This window comes from Taudactylus pleione, unplaced genomic scaffold (genome assembly GCF_031769625.1).
Source record: "Taudactylus pleione unplaced genomic scaffold, aTauple2 ptg000265l, whole genome shotgun sequence".
Classification (NCBI taxonomy): Eukaryota; Metazoa; Chordata; class Amphibia; order Anura; family Myobatrachidae; genus Taudactylus; species Taudactylus pleione.
In genome coordinates this window covers 5,969,420-5,981,488 of record NW_028284667.1, presented here as the reverse complement: position 1 = coordinate 5,981,488, position 12,069 = coordinate 5,969,420, and the positions used below count along the sequence as shown (strand labels likewise).

At 44.5% G+C, this 12,069-nt stretch overlaps 1 long non-coding RNA gene across 2 annotated transcripts in view; it reads left to right on the top strand.

The window, feature by feature from the left end:
- Window positions 1–1,428: 1,428 nt before the first annotated feature.
- LOC148513973 (uncharacterized) overlaps window positions 1,429–12,069 on the top strand; it is a 55,479-nt gene continuing 44,838 nt past the window's right edge. For both annotated transcript variants that reach the window (XR_015880125.1, XR_015880126.1), the window contains exon 1: window positions 1,429–1,573. This is a non-coding gene — a long non-coding RNA (uncharacterized LOC148513973). The remainder of the gene's footprint in view (window positions 1,574–12,069) is intronic.

Here is a 12,069-nt window from a genome sequence, read left to right as displayed (position 1 = left end):
GGGCAGCCCAGCCTCTCGGGAAGTGCTGGACAGGCCCCCACAGTGACGTGAAGTGGGGTGCCGCAAGGCTCTGTCCCCATTCACAGAGGCTCCGCCCCCTGCCACTAGTCATTTAAATAGTTTTGACCACTGAATTCTTTTGATGTGATGGTTAGTTACCATCACATCGAAAGTTTCAATGGTGGAAGCACTGCCATCATTTGATGGTGGGCTTCTGATGTCCATCCTTAGATTGCACTAGATTATCTTGTGAAAGTGAAACTAGCACAAGCCAGGTCATGACATCACATGCATTGCAAAGTGCAGGCTGGCAGCAGGAAGGCAAGACCTCAGGACATGTCCAGCACCTCTCAGGACACCTTACTAGATGTACACATGTGCTGCTGGGACAGCATCCATGATGTTGGACGTAGCGGAGCGCATGCACATGCGTCTAAGTCACACCGCGCATGTGTTAGCGCAGAGAGTCACAATACTAATTCAGATTCAAAAGTGTGACTGTCAATTTCCTCTGCAGATTCCCTAATGTAAACTTCAAGTCATTTTACAGATCTCAAAAATGGCTTTTCAACCACCTTCTAAAGCAGGAACATCCCCCAAAATGTGTGATCTTGACCCATAATAGTTCATTTAAATGTATTGTTTTTATCACGTACGATATGTACCATATTTCCAGAGTGATATGCTTGTCCTCTCCTAGGCCACTTTCAGCAAGACTCCTTGATTTCAATTTTGAGCTCTTAGTGGGTTCTCCCCATTTTAGTTTTTATTCTGCCAAAATAAGTTGGGACTCGGTTTTCAAACAACAGCCAGAATATTGACTTGGACATTAGGTTGACATGCAATTAGGTCAACATGGTTATGTCAACACATTCAGAATGTCGACATTTAACATGTTGATTCCAGAATGTCAATTTGTTGATTTTTAGGGTTAGGATTAGGATTAGGTTTAGGATAAATTAACAAAAAATTGTCAACATTCTGGCGTTGGCATGTTAAATGTCAACAAAATGTCAACAATATGAACATGTCAACATTTTAACCATGTCAATATAATTGTATGTCGACATATTGATTCATTGTCGACCTAACGTCCATGTCGACATTGTGACTGTCATCATTCTTACTATCAACTAATCATACCACACCCCAGATAATCATGTGTGTGTATGTATGTATGTATATATGCATGTATTGTGACAAGAATCACATAGAACGGGTAAAATGCATCAGCAGCTTTATTGCTCACCACAGGCAGGTATACAGGATATGGCAGTTTCACAGGCAAGATGTTACACAAAGTCTTCCAAAAAGCAATATTTATTCAGTGGACTCGCAGGTCCAGGGCCTCTAACACTAGTCATCCCCAGGCCTATAAGCTGGGCAACTATCTCACCATCAGGCTCAGTTTCCCCAGTGTTTCTACAATTCTTAAACCAGCTTCACACAGGTGTCTGTAATCAGCTGCCTTCCACATTCTGACTGAGGCAACACCTGAACTGGACGTTACACATTCCTAATGCCTTTGCTCTTGCTTACTTCATGTGGAATTATGCTGATCCTGTCACAGTATGTATGTATGAACAAAAGCAAAAATGTGGCTCTTAATAAAAGTCAGAAGTAAACATTTTTTGGAAATTTGAAATGCCAGAATTTACGCATGTTTACTTAGTAGCCAGCAAGTGCTATTATATAAACAAGAGAGTTTTAGGTAGTTGTATAATGGGAACCTCTGGTTTTCAGACTGTGACATAGGGCCACTTTCAATTAGTCGCAAAAAGTGTCGCTTCGAGAAAAGTTTTCGCAGATTTGGACTTTTCACCTGTTTTCAACTTATCTCCTTATTCAATTCCAGGAGTTTTCGCCTAAGCGGAAAAATAACAGGCGAAAAGTTTTCTCTGTGTATAGGCAGGTGAATTGGAAGTGCAAAATCTCTATTTTGGGGTGCACATGGGGAGATTTTTTCCAGAACCCTTTGGACACCCCCTAAAGTCTAATCAGTCCAAAAAACGTTAAACATTTTTTGAGGACATTGAAAAAAGTGTTGGAAAATGTGTAAAAAGTGAGGGCCTGGTACTTTTGGGGGATACAGTATATGGATGGGACAGGTGGTTTTGGGATTGCATGAGGCTGCAGCAGGTGTATTTTTGAGATTTTTTAAAACTTCACATTAGAGACATCAAAATATGCTAGTACCCATTTTCATGTACTCCAAATGTGACCTTGGTACTTATTTTTCCCAAAATAAATTGCTTTCTATCATTTTTCAGCACTTATGCATATAAGCATATAACAGCCAATTCTGACACTTTAAGAACACAAAACACTTTTATTATGGCTATTAGGACACTTCTACATTGATTTATAATGTTAGTGCAGCTTTTTCTGGAGTACAGACTGATTTCTCCTAAATTTTAGGGCCTTTTCGCCAGTTTCGCTTTCCGCTGATTTCGCCTGTGTACCTTTTTACATCTTTTGCAATTGAATACAGAGATAAGCGGGAGCGCGCACGGAAAAGTATCGCCTAAAAACACGTGAAGGCGGTGAAAACATTGCGGTTTGGCTTTTTGCGACTGAATACGGGCCATAATGGGCCTGACTCAGTGGTGCACGCAGTTTAAAACCAATGCTGATGTTCATGTAGTTGTGGATCATTTGCAACTCTGCATGTGCAAAAAGTTCTGAAAATCCCTACAGTGCATGTGTTACACAGAGAGCACGCTCAGATAAGCTATTGCAATTGGGACAGGTGGTATCAGATTTGGAGCAGCAAAGTGATGGGCATGCCTGGCTGGTGACTGTGACGTGGCCTGAAGTGTCACGAGGGTGTCACAGACGCAGAGCCGCAGCCACAGAGGCCATGTTCAAACAGCCATAGGGTTGCAAGTGTTGATGGTGCACGCAATTGTACACTGATGTGGGCATGCCAGGAATCACTGGCGTTGTTTCAGTGTGTACAGATGCTGAAAGTGGGCATTTTAGGGTTAGCTCATTCAGATGCAGTCTAATACACGGGATGTAGTTATTATCCCGGCTGTTGGGATGCTGACGCTCAGAATGCCAGAATTCCAACACCAGTCAGAATTCCGGGGCCGGAATCTTGACCCCCGGCACTAGGGGGAGGGTTAGGCATAGGGGGTGAGAGTTAGGTTTAGGCTTTGGGAGAGGGAGGTTAGGTTTAGACACATGGGGGGAGGGTTAGGTTTAGGCTGCAGGGAGGGAGGGGTAGGGGACGAAGAGTATACTTACTTCCTTCTGTTAGGATTGTGACCGTCGGGATTCTGACCGCCGACATCCCATACCCAAACCTAATACACCACAGGAAGGCAGACACTAGCAATTGCATATTACTGCGGCTGCGGCTCCGGTAACAGACGCAATAACGGACACGGCAGCATCCATCTCTGAATCAAGCCCAATGACCCATATATAACCAAACAGGACAGGAAATATTCAAATTGCCGCAAAGAACCAGCCAAGCTTATTTAATACTGTAAATATTGTTGTAATGCCCGTGTTTGGTCTCTTCCTTTTAACACAACCTGCCTCCTCCCAACTGTACTGTAGACAACCCAAGGCTTAAGATGTGATACAATCTAAATGCGAAAAATACATGGTGGCAGCCGAAGCATGGTTCAATCCAGTGTGAGTAGCAGATCTTGTACTGGTAAATAAGCAGTATTGTGGACTGGTCCAGCTGCTTTCGGGGTTGCAAGTGCTCAGGTGTCAATAACACTGAATAATCTGTAGACAAATTTGTTCATATAGTCTATGTATCGAACACTTAATTGGGCTACTTCAGACCTAATGCCACAAGTTGCAGCATGTACAAATTTATGGTCCGGACCTTTCAGATTAGGATGAATTGTCTAGAAAATCTGCTTGGATGTTGACTGTAACTGACCGATCATTCTTTAACTGTGCCCTATAAGATGTAGTTGTTTAGCCAGAATACTGAAGGACTAATATGTGTGAGGATGTATGTGGCCAAATAGTATGTACAGTAGATCCATATAGCCATTTAGACTAGTCTGATACAAAGTCCTTTGCACTGACTACACAGTAGATAAGCAGTCACAGGCTGACCTCTTGTGGTAAACTTTGTTAGTGCATTTACTATTACAAACAATGGACCTGATCCAGACGCAGTGCTAAGTTGCGCTCGCTCTGAGCGATTTTCGGCCATCTGCGCATGCGAATAATTCGCAGTGCGCGTGCGCAAGCCAGTCATTGCGATCTGATTTTTGTTGCTCGTAAGCCACTATCAGGCCGCTGCTTAGAGTGACAGATAGTGCCGTTTGTGGGTGGTAACAGGGGAAGGTGCTTGTGAACGGGAGAGTGAATGTGCGAACACAGGTGTGTCAGGCCGCAAAAACGCAGTTTAAAGGGTGTGCATAATTAGCAAAGTAGCGTCATTTTACACATCACCTGCATGTATTTCAGCCATCACTGATCGCTGTGCTTGCGGCAGGTTAAGGCAACCCCAAGGGCTGCGAGCAGCTCCGATGGCTCACGATGGTCCCGATTAAGCCTACATTTCCCGGAGATGACGTGTTCCGAGTGGCAAGGGGGCGTCTTTAGACACTTGCGAGCGCACTTTGCCTCGCTAAAACATAGTGGGCGTCCTTACGCGACACAGTGCGAGCACTTAATTTAAATATCCAGCCCTTTTTTGCCAGCGAGCGACCGCAACTTGCGAGCGGGAATGAATGAGCTCCAATGTCTCCAACACAGAGTATAAATGTCTAACTTTCATATATATTAATTTAACTGCTCCAGAATCACCTCATTATACCCTTTCATCAGCTCACAAACTGACAATCCAGCAAGGTAATAGATGTGCAAATTATAACATACAAGGGCGGATTGAAAAGTAATGTGACTGCCTCTGTTTTTCTGTCCCATAGGTAGACGAGGCAACGCTATGCTGGTTATTGTGAAGCTCATACATCGATGTGTCTGAACCTGCGGTTGGACTGCCGTAGTCTTCTTTGTTTGGTCACAGTGAGTGGAAGATCTTCGTATGTTTCGTCATGGCGGATGATGTGTCTGTGAGATAACGTCAGAGATGTGTGATTGAATTATGTGTTAAACTTCGAAAAAGTGGAAATGAAACTCATGAAATGTTACGGCAAGCATACGGTGGAGAAACAGTTAGCCGTGCTGCAGTATTTCGGTGGTGGAAAAACTTCAAAGAGGGTAATATGTGAGTGACTGACGAAGCGCGTCCTGGGAGACCATCCACCAGAGTTACAGATGTCACCATTGCCAAAGCTGCGGAGATGTTGCAAAATGCCAGAAGATTAACTTTATGCAAACTTTCAACTTCACTTGGCATCTCATTCCAAGGGATTCAGCATATTGTGACAAAGGAGCTGAAAATGCATCACGTGTGTGTGCCAGGTGGGTACCCAGAAATCTCACAGAAGAGCAGATGTGACGACGAGTTGAATTGTGCAAGAACACTGTTTGAATGTTGGAGAGGATACCAGATTTTCTGACATCGATTGTAATGTTTGACGAATCTTGGATTTGTCATTATGATCTGGAATCCAGACAACAGTCCAGTGTATGGAAACAATCGAATTCGCCTCCACCCAAAAAAATCTGTGTGATTCCTTCGGCGTATAAAGTCATGCTTCTGCTGTTCTTTGATGCACACGGTATGATCCTACAGCACTGGGTTCCCCGTGGACAGACAATGGTGACTACTATGAAAACATACTGAAAACCCATTTGTGTGAAGCCATGAGGAAGAAAAGGCCACATTTGCTGAAGAAACAGTGGTTTTTGCTTCAAGACATTGCCCGATGTTGCTGCTGTTACTCCAGGCACTAGAGTCTACTGCGCATGCGCAGAACACTGGAGAAATGGCCGCGGCGGTCATTTTCCGGTGTTCTGAGCAGCGCTGACACCCGCCGTGGAACCAGGGACAGGTAAGTTTAAAATAATATGGGTGCAGGGTGTGCGGTGCGGGGCCCCCTGGACCCTGCATACACTGTGCCCATTAGATACGCCACTGGATAGCACTGGAACACCGTCCACTTAGCGCCCTGTGATTTCTGGGCATCCCCAACCCTGAAAAAACAACTGCATAGAGGGAAGTTCTCAACAGATGATGAAGTGAAAAATGCCACAGTTGCAACTCTAAGGGGCCCATTTATCAATGATCGCTTTTGCATTGCGATCAGGGCATGCCAGTAACGCCCATTGCAAAATGCGATCCTATCAGCTGGAGGTATCATCTAGGACAGGCAGGGACACGGGCTTCAAAAGAAGCCCGACCCTGCGATGTCTCCAGAGAGCTGCTGGCACGCGCAGGGGGTGCTGCGCATGCACAGTCTCGTGTACTGCACATGCACATCCTCCCTAGCCGGGGAGGGTTCAGGTGGATCCTTCCGCCGGCTAATTATGCGCTGTGTAGCCCATAGGCTACAGCGGTTAACGTCATCTTCAGATGGCGTTAGCTGTGGGGGCCAATATCTGGAATGCATCGCATTCCGCATATTGGTAAATTTGGCAGCATCACATCCCCCATAGACACCTATGGGGGAGGTGGCTTGCAGTGGTAATGGAGGGCAGGGCCATAGCCAGGGTAGTGCGGCCGGTGCCATCGCACAGGGCACCACAGGTCAGGGGGCGCTGTTTGGGCCTGTCAAATTTCTGTTTATCATCATTCTCACTTGTAGTTTCCTCTTATTTCATCCCCAGCATCTCCTGGCCTCTCCTATCTCTTCCCTGGCCAGTCACCATGAGTACATTCCCCTTTTTTGGGTGCATTATGTCCCTTTGAAAAATGAGGGGGGTGCTAATGCTCTTTCTGGCACAGGGCACCAAAAAGTCTAGTTACGGCTCTGATGGAGGGATCACAGAAGGTATCGGAGATACCTGCTGTGGTCCCTCCTTAATACATACAGGGAATACTTAATAGTTGAGGTAAACCCTCTGGTGTTTTCGGGAATTATACCTCAAATACACTTTGATAAATGGGCCCCTAAAAGTGATGTGACAAAACAGTCTACTGCACGTCTTTTGAATCGTTGTTGAAACGCTGCAAAAACGTATTGAATGTGAAGGATGCTACTTTGAAAAAGAAAAATGTTCAGATCCAGATTCTGAATAAAAGAATCAGTCTCATTACTTTTCAATTTGCCCTCGTATATAGGATACATATACGTACAGTATAATCCTTACTAGTTGATATTGACAACAGATCATTGAAGACTGTAGTAATTATGACGTCATAGGCCAAATAAGGCTGTGGCTTGTTATGTCATATCAGATATCATGCCATTACCTGTGGAAATAAGTGTTTCTGCTGAAGTCAAGGCAATTTACAGTAAAAAAAACAGAACAGCAGAATTTATTAGAAACTTAAATACAAATTTGGTGCTGTCAATATTTTAAAATTGTATCAGTGGTATTTTTACAAAAATTTAGACATGGTGGTTGAGTAAGGTACCTTACTAGATCCTGACCCGAAGACCTGAAAAGATTTAACATCTGGCACAACTCTCCCCACAACCACCAGGTCAGAATATCTGCAAAGATAAAATGGGAAAAGTGAATACCCAATGGACCCACTGCAGGTGTGTACAGGTGTGCACCGGCAGCTGGCTTATAAAAATATCACAAATTTACCAACTGGCCGGGTTGCAGGGGGGCAGGTTGGTGGGCCCGTACAAGCTTCGGGCCCTTGGGCAACTGCCCAACAAGCCCAATGGAAGAGATGGCTCTGCATGGCAGGCAGAAAAACACATGCCTGGGAGCTAATCCTGATTAGCAATAATTACACACTAGTAATACAGATCCTTCCAATAAGTGGGGGTGCTTGAAATCCTCTATATTAACCAAATAGCTAATGTAGGGGGAAGTGCTGCTTAATCAGATAAAAAATGTTTTGGTCTTAAAAGATTTCTTAAAAGAGAGACTATTAAATATTACTCAGATGACTGCTTTATGTATATGTTGTTTTTATGTATTCAGTCATATGTCTTTTTTTTAAATGTATAATCTTTTAAGATTTTGCTAATTTTTATATCTGGTTAAGCAGCGCTTCCTACGGAAATTACCTCCATCCCACTTTCCTCTTTGCTCATGATGGATAGTGTTGGGGTAATAAATGTTAAATAGTATAAAAAAAGGAGAGCTAAGGTAAAACTTATCCTTGTTAATTATCTTTCTTTGAAGTCCATAGGGTCCACAGGGAGACAATGGGGTCTAGGTGGTACTTGGAGGATCGGACACCAACAGCAAAGCTTTTTTCTATTATTATTATTATCACAGTTTATTTATAGGGCGCCACAAGTGGTCTGCAGCACCGTACATACAGTAAAGGGTACACAGAACATTACATTACAATACAGTAACCAAAATATAAACAGAACACAAGTAACAATTAGCAACACAATTCTCCACACACAGTACAGCTCTGAATGTGAAGGCTGTCATAGAAGTGCTAGAGAAGAAGGCTGTGAGACAGTGTGGAGGGGGACCCTGCTCCTAGGAGCTTACAATCTAGGGGTTCAATCCCAGGATGCTCCGGTCCTTCCCCCTATACCCCGCCCACAGCCTGAAGGCAACTCAGTTTTGTTAACAAGCCCAAGTCAGGAGCAGGGCAGGAGAGAAGGAAGACTGATGCACTAAAGAATCACACTCTCACACAGAGAAGGAATCCCACAGAGTGAGTAGAATGAGCAGATACTGTAGCCAGCACAGTAAGGCCGGTCTATGTGTAAGACTGTGAGATCTTCAGAGCACGGACCACATCCAAAGGCCTCACCTGCATAGAGGTCTGGTGATTGAAAGGCCGGAACAACAATTTCCTCATTAAGGTGGAAACAAGAGACAACCTTGGGAAGGAAGCCAGGGCGTATTCGAAGAACAGCACTGTCCAGATGAAATATTAGAAATGGGAAGCGACAGGAATGCACCCCTAATTCCGATACCCTAGGGGCAGATGCTATAGCCAGAAGAAACAGAGTCTTCGCAGTGAGCCATTTGATATCTACTGAATACAGAGGTTTGAATGGAGGTTCCTGAAGTGCGTGGAGAACCACTGACAAATCCCATGGAGCTACAGGAGGGACAAAGGGAGGTTGTATACGTAGAACACCTTGCAGGAAGCTGTGAAAATCTGGTAGAGCAGCAATTCTGCGCTGGTACCAGATGGATGGAGCAGAGACGTGCACTTTCAGAGAGGCTAAAAGGAGTCTGAGATCCAATTCAGCTTGAAGAAAGGCATGGGTTCCAGAAACCCTAAAAACCTGAGGGTCATGGTTTCAAGTAGCACACTAGCAATACATATGTCACATCCTGTGATAAATCCTGGCAGACGGTGGTTTACACAGTCTGAGCATGGTCTGGACCACAGAGCTAGAAAACCCTTTAGACTAGGGGTGTGCACCGGCCACTTTTCGTGTTTTGGTTTTGGATCTGGATCTTTCTTCGTGTTTTGGATCTGGATTGGTTTTGCCAAAACCACCCTTCCGTGTTTTGGGTTCTGGGTTTTGTGTTTTGGATCTGTATTTTTAAAAAAAAAACAGCATAAAAACAGCTAAAATAACAGAATTTGTGGGTTTTTATGCTCCTATTCAATTATTAACCTCAATAAATAACCTTCATTTCCACTCATTTCCAGTCTATTCTGAACACCTAACACCTCACAATATTGTTTTTATGGCCCAAAGGTTTCACCGAGGTAGCTGGATGACTATGCTAAGCGACACGAGTGGGCGGCACAAACACGTGGCCCATCTAGGAGTGACACTGCAGTGGCAGACAGGATGGCAGTTTGAAAAACTAGGCCCCAAACAGTACATACTGCAAAGAAAAAAAGAGGTGCAAGATGGATTGTCCTTGGGCCTTCCCACCCACCCTTATGTTGTATAAATAGGACATGCACACTTTAACAAACCAATTATTTCAGCGCCAGGGTCTGCCACATGACTGTGGCTGAAATTATTGGTTCGTTTGGGGCCCCACAAAACAAGCTGGCAATTAATGTGTCCCTGCACAAACTGGCTCTACGGAGGCAAGATGTCGTCCTCATCCTCCTCATCCACCGATTCCTTGGATAAAACAGGAAAAAGGGATTTAGGTGTCCCTGGACTGCTTACGGTCTTAGCCAAAGTTTCTGAACTTGACAGTAACTTTTTATGAACGCGCTGCAGGTGGCGTTTAAGGGAGGATGTTCCTAGGTGGTTACCGTCCCTACCCCTACTTATTTCACCTTTACATATGGTACATATGGCAAGACAGTTGTTGTCCGGATTTGGATAGAAATATTGCCAGACCAAAGAGGTGGAATGTTTGGTCTTCTGCCCAGGCAGGACCGTGATGGGCTTTTTCATCCCACGGACAACAACTGTCTCCCCCGGAGCCTGATTTAAACAAACCACATCACCATCAGAATCCTCCTCGCCAACTTCCTCCTCAGCGCCAGGTACACCAGTATCCTCATCCTGTTGTACTTCAACAGTGACATCTTCAATTTGCATATCAGCAAGTGGACTGTGGGTGCTCCTTTCAGCACTTGCAGGGGGCGTGCAAATGGTGGAAAGAGCCACCTCTTCCCGTCCAGTGCTGGGAAGGTCAGGCATCGCAACCGCCACCACACTTGGACTCTCCTTGGGGATTTGTGATATCTTCTTAGAAAGCACAGTTCTTCGCTGTGCTTTTGCCAGCTTAACTTGTTTGATTTTTTTAGCGGGAGGAGGGCTTCCATCATCATGTGAAGCTGAACCACTAGTTATGAACATAGGGAAAGACCTTAGCCGTTCCTTGCCACTCGTGTCATAAATGGCATATTGGCAAGTTTACGTTTCTCTTCAGATGATTTAAATGTTTTTTTTAAGGTCATTTTCCTGAACTTTGTCATTTGGGATTGTATGTGCCCTCTACTATGACATTGGGCATCGGCCTTGGCAGACGTTGACGGCATTTTATCGTCTATGTCATGACTAGTGGCAGCAGCTTCAGCACTAGGAGGAAGTGGTTCTTGATCTTTCCCTATTTTATTTTAATCGGAGAAAGTTTGGTCCTCAATTTATGTTATATTGATATATACGTGTGGCTAAGGCGCACACAAACACAGAAAATAATTTTTATTTTTGTTGGAGACTAGTGCACTTTGTGGGTTACACCACCCTTTAAGAAATGAGCCAGCCGGCCCTTTACTTATGGGACACAGGCGCACGCTTGGCGCTGCTCCTTTGTTGATGCACGTGCAGCCACAGTGCACACAATTCACAAACACAGAAAAATATATTTTTTTATTTTGTTTGGAGTGCCCTTTGGGGGTTACAGCACCCTTTAACGGACAAGCCAGCCGGCCTTTTACTTATGGGACACAGGCGCATGCTTGGCGCTGCTCCTTCGTTGATGCACGTGCAGCCACAGTGCACACAATTCACAAACACAGAAAAATATATTTTTTTATTTTGTTTGGAGTGCCCTTTGGGGGTTACAACACCCTTTAACGGACAAGCCAGCTGGCCTTTTACTTATGGGACACAGGCGCATGCTTGGCGCTGCTCCTTCGTTGATGCACGTGCAGCCACAGTGCACACAATTCACAAACACAGAAAATATTTTTTTATTTTGTTTGGAGTGTACTTTGGGGGTTACAGCACCCTTTAACGGACAAGCCAGCCAGCCCTTTACTTATGACACAGGCGCACGCTTGGCACTACTTTGTTGATGCACGTGCAGCTACTGCGCACACAATTCTCAAACACAGAAAATATTTTTTTATTTTGTTTGGAGTTTACTTTGGGGGTTACAGCACCCTTTAACGGACAAGCCAGTCGACCCTTTACTTATGACACAGGCGCACGCTTGGCACTACTTTGTTGATGCACGTGCGGCTACTGCGCACACAATTCACAAACAAAAAAATATATTTTTTTATTTTGTTTGGAGTGCCCTTTAGGGGTTACAGCACCCTTTAACGGACAAGCCAACCGGCCCTTTATTTATGGGACACAGGCGCACGCTTGGCACTACTTTGTTGATGCACGTGCGGCTACTGCGCACACAATTCACAAACACAAAAAAATATATATTTTT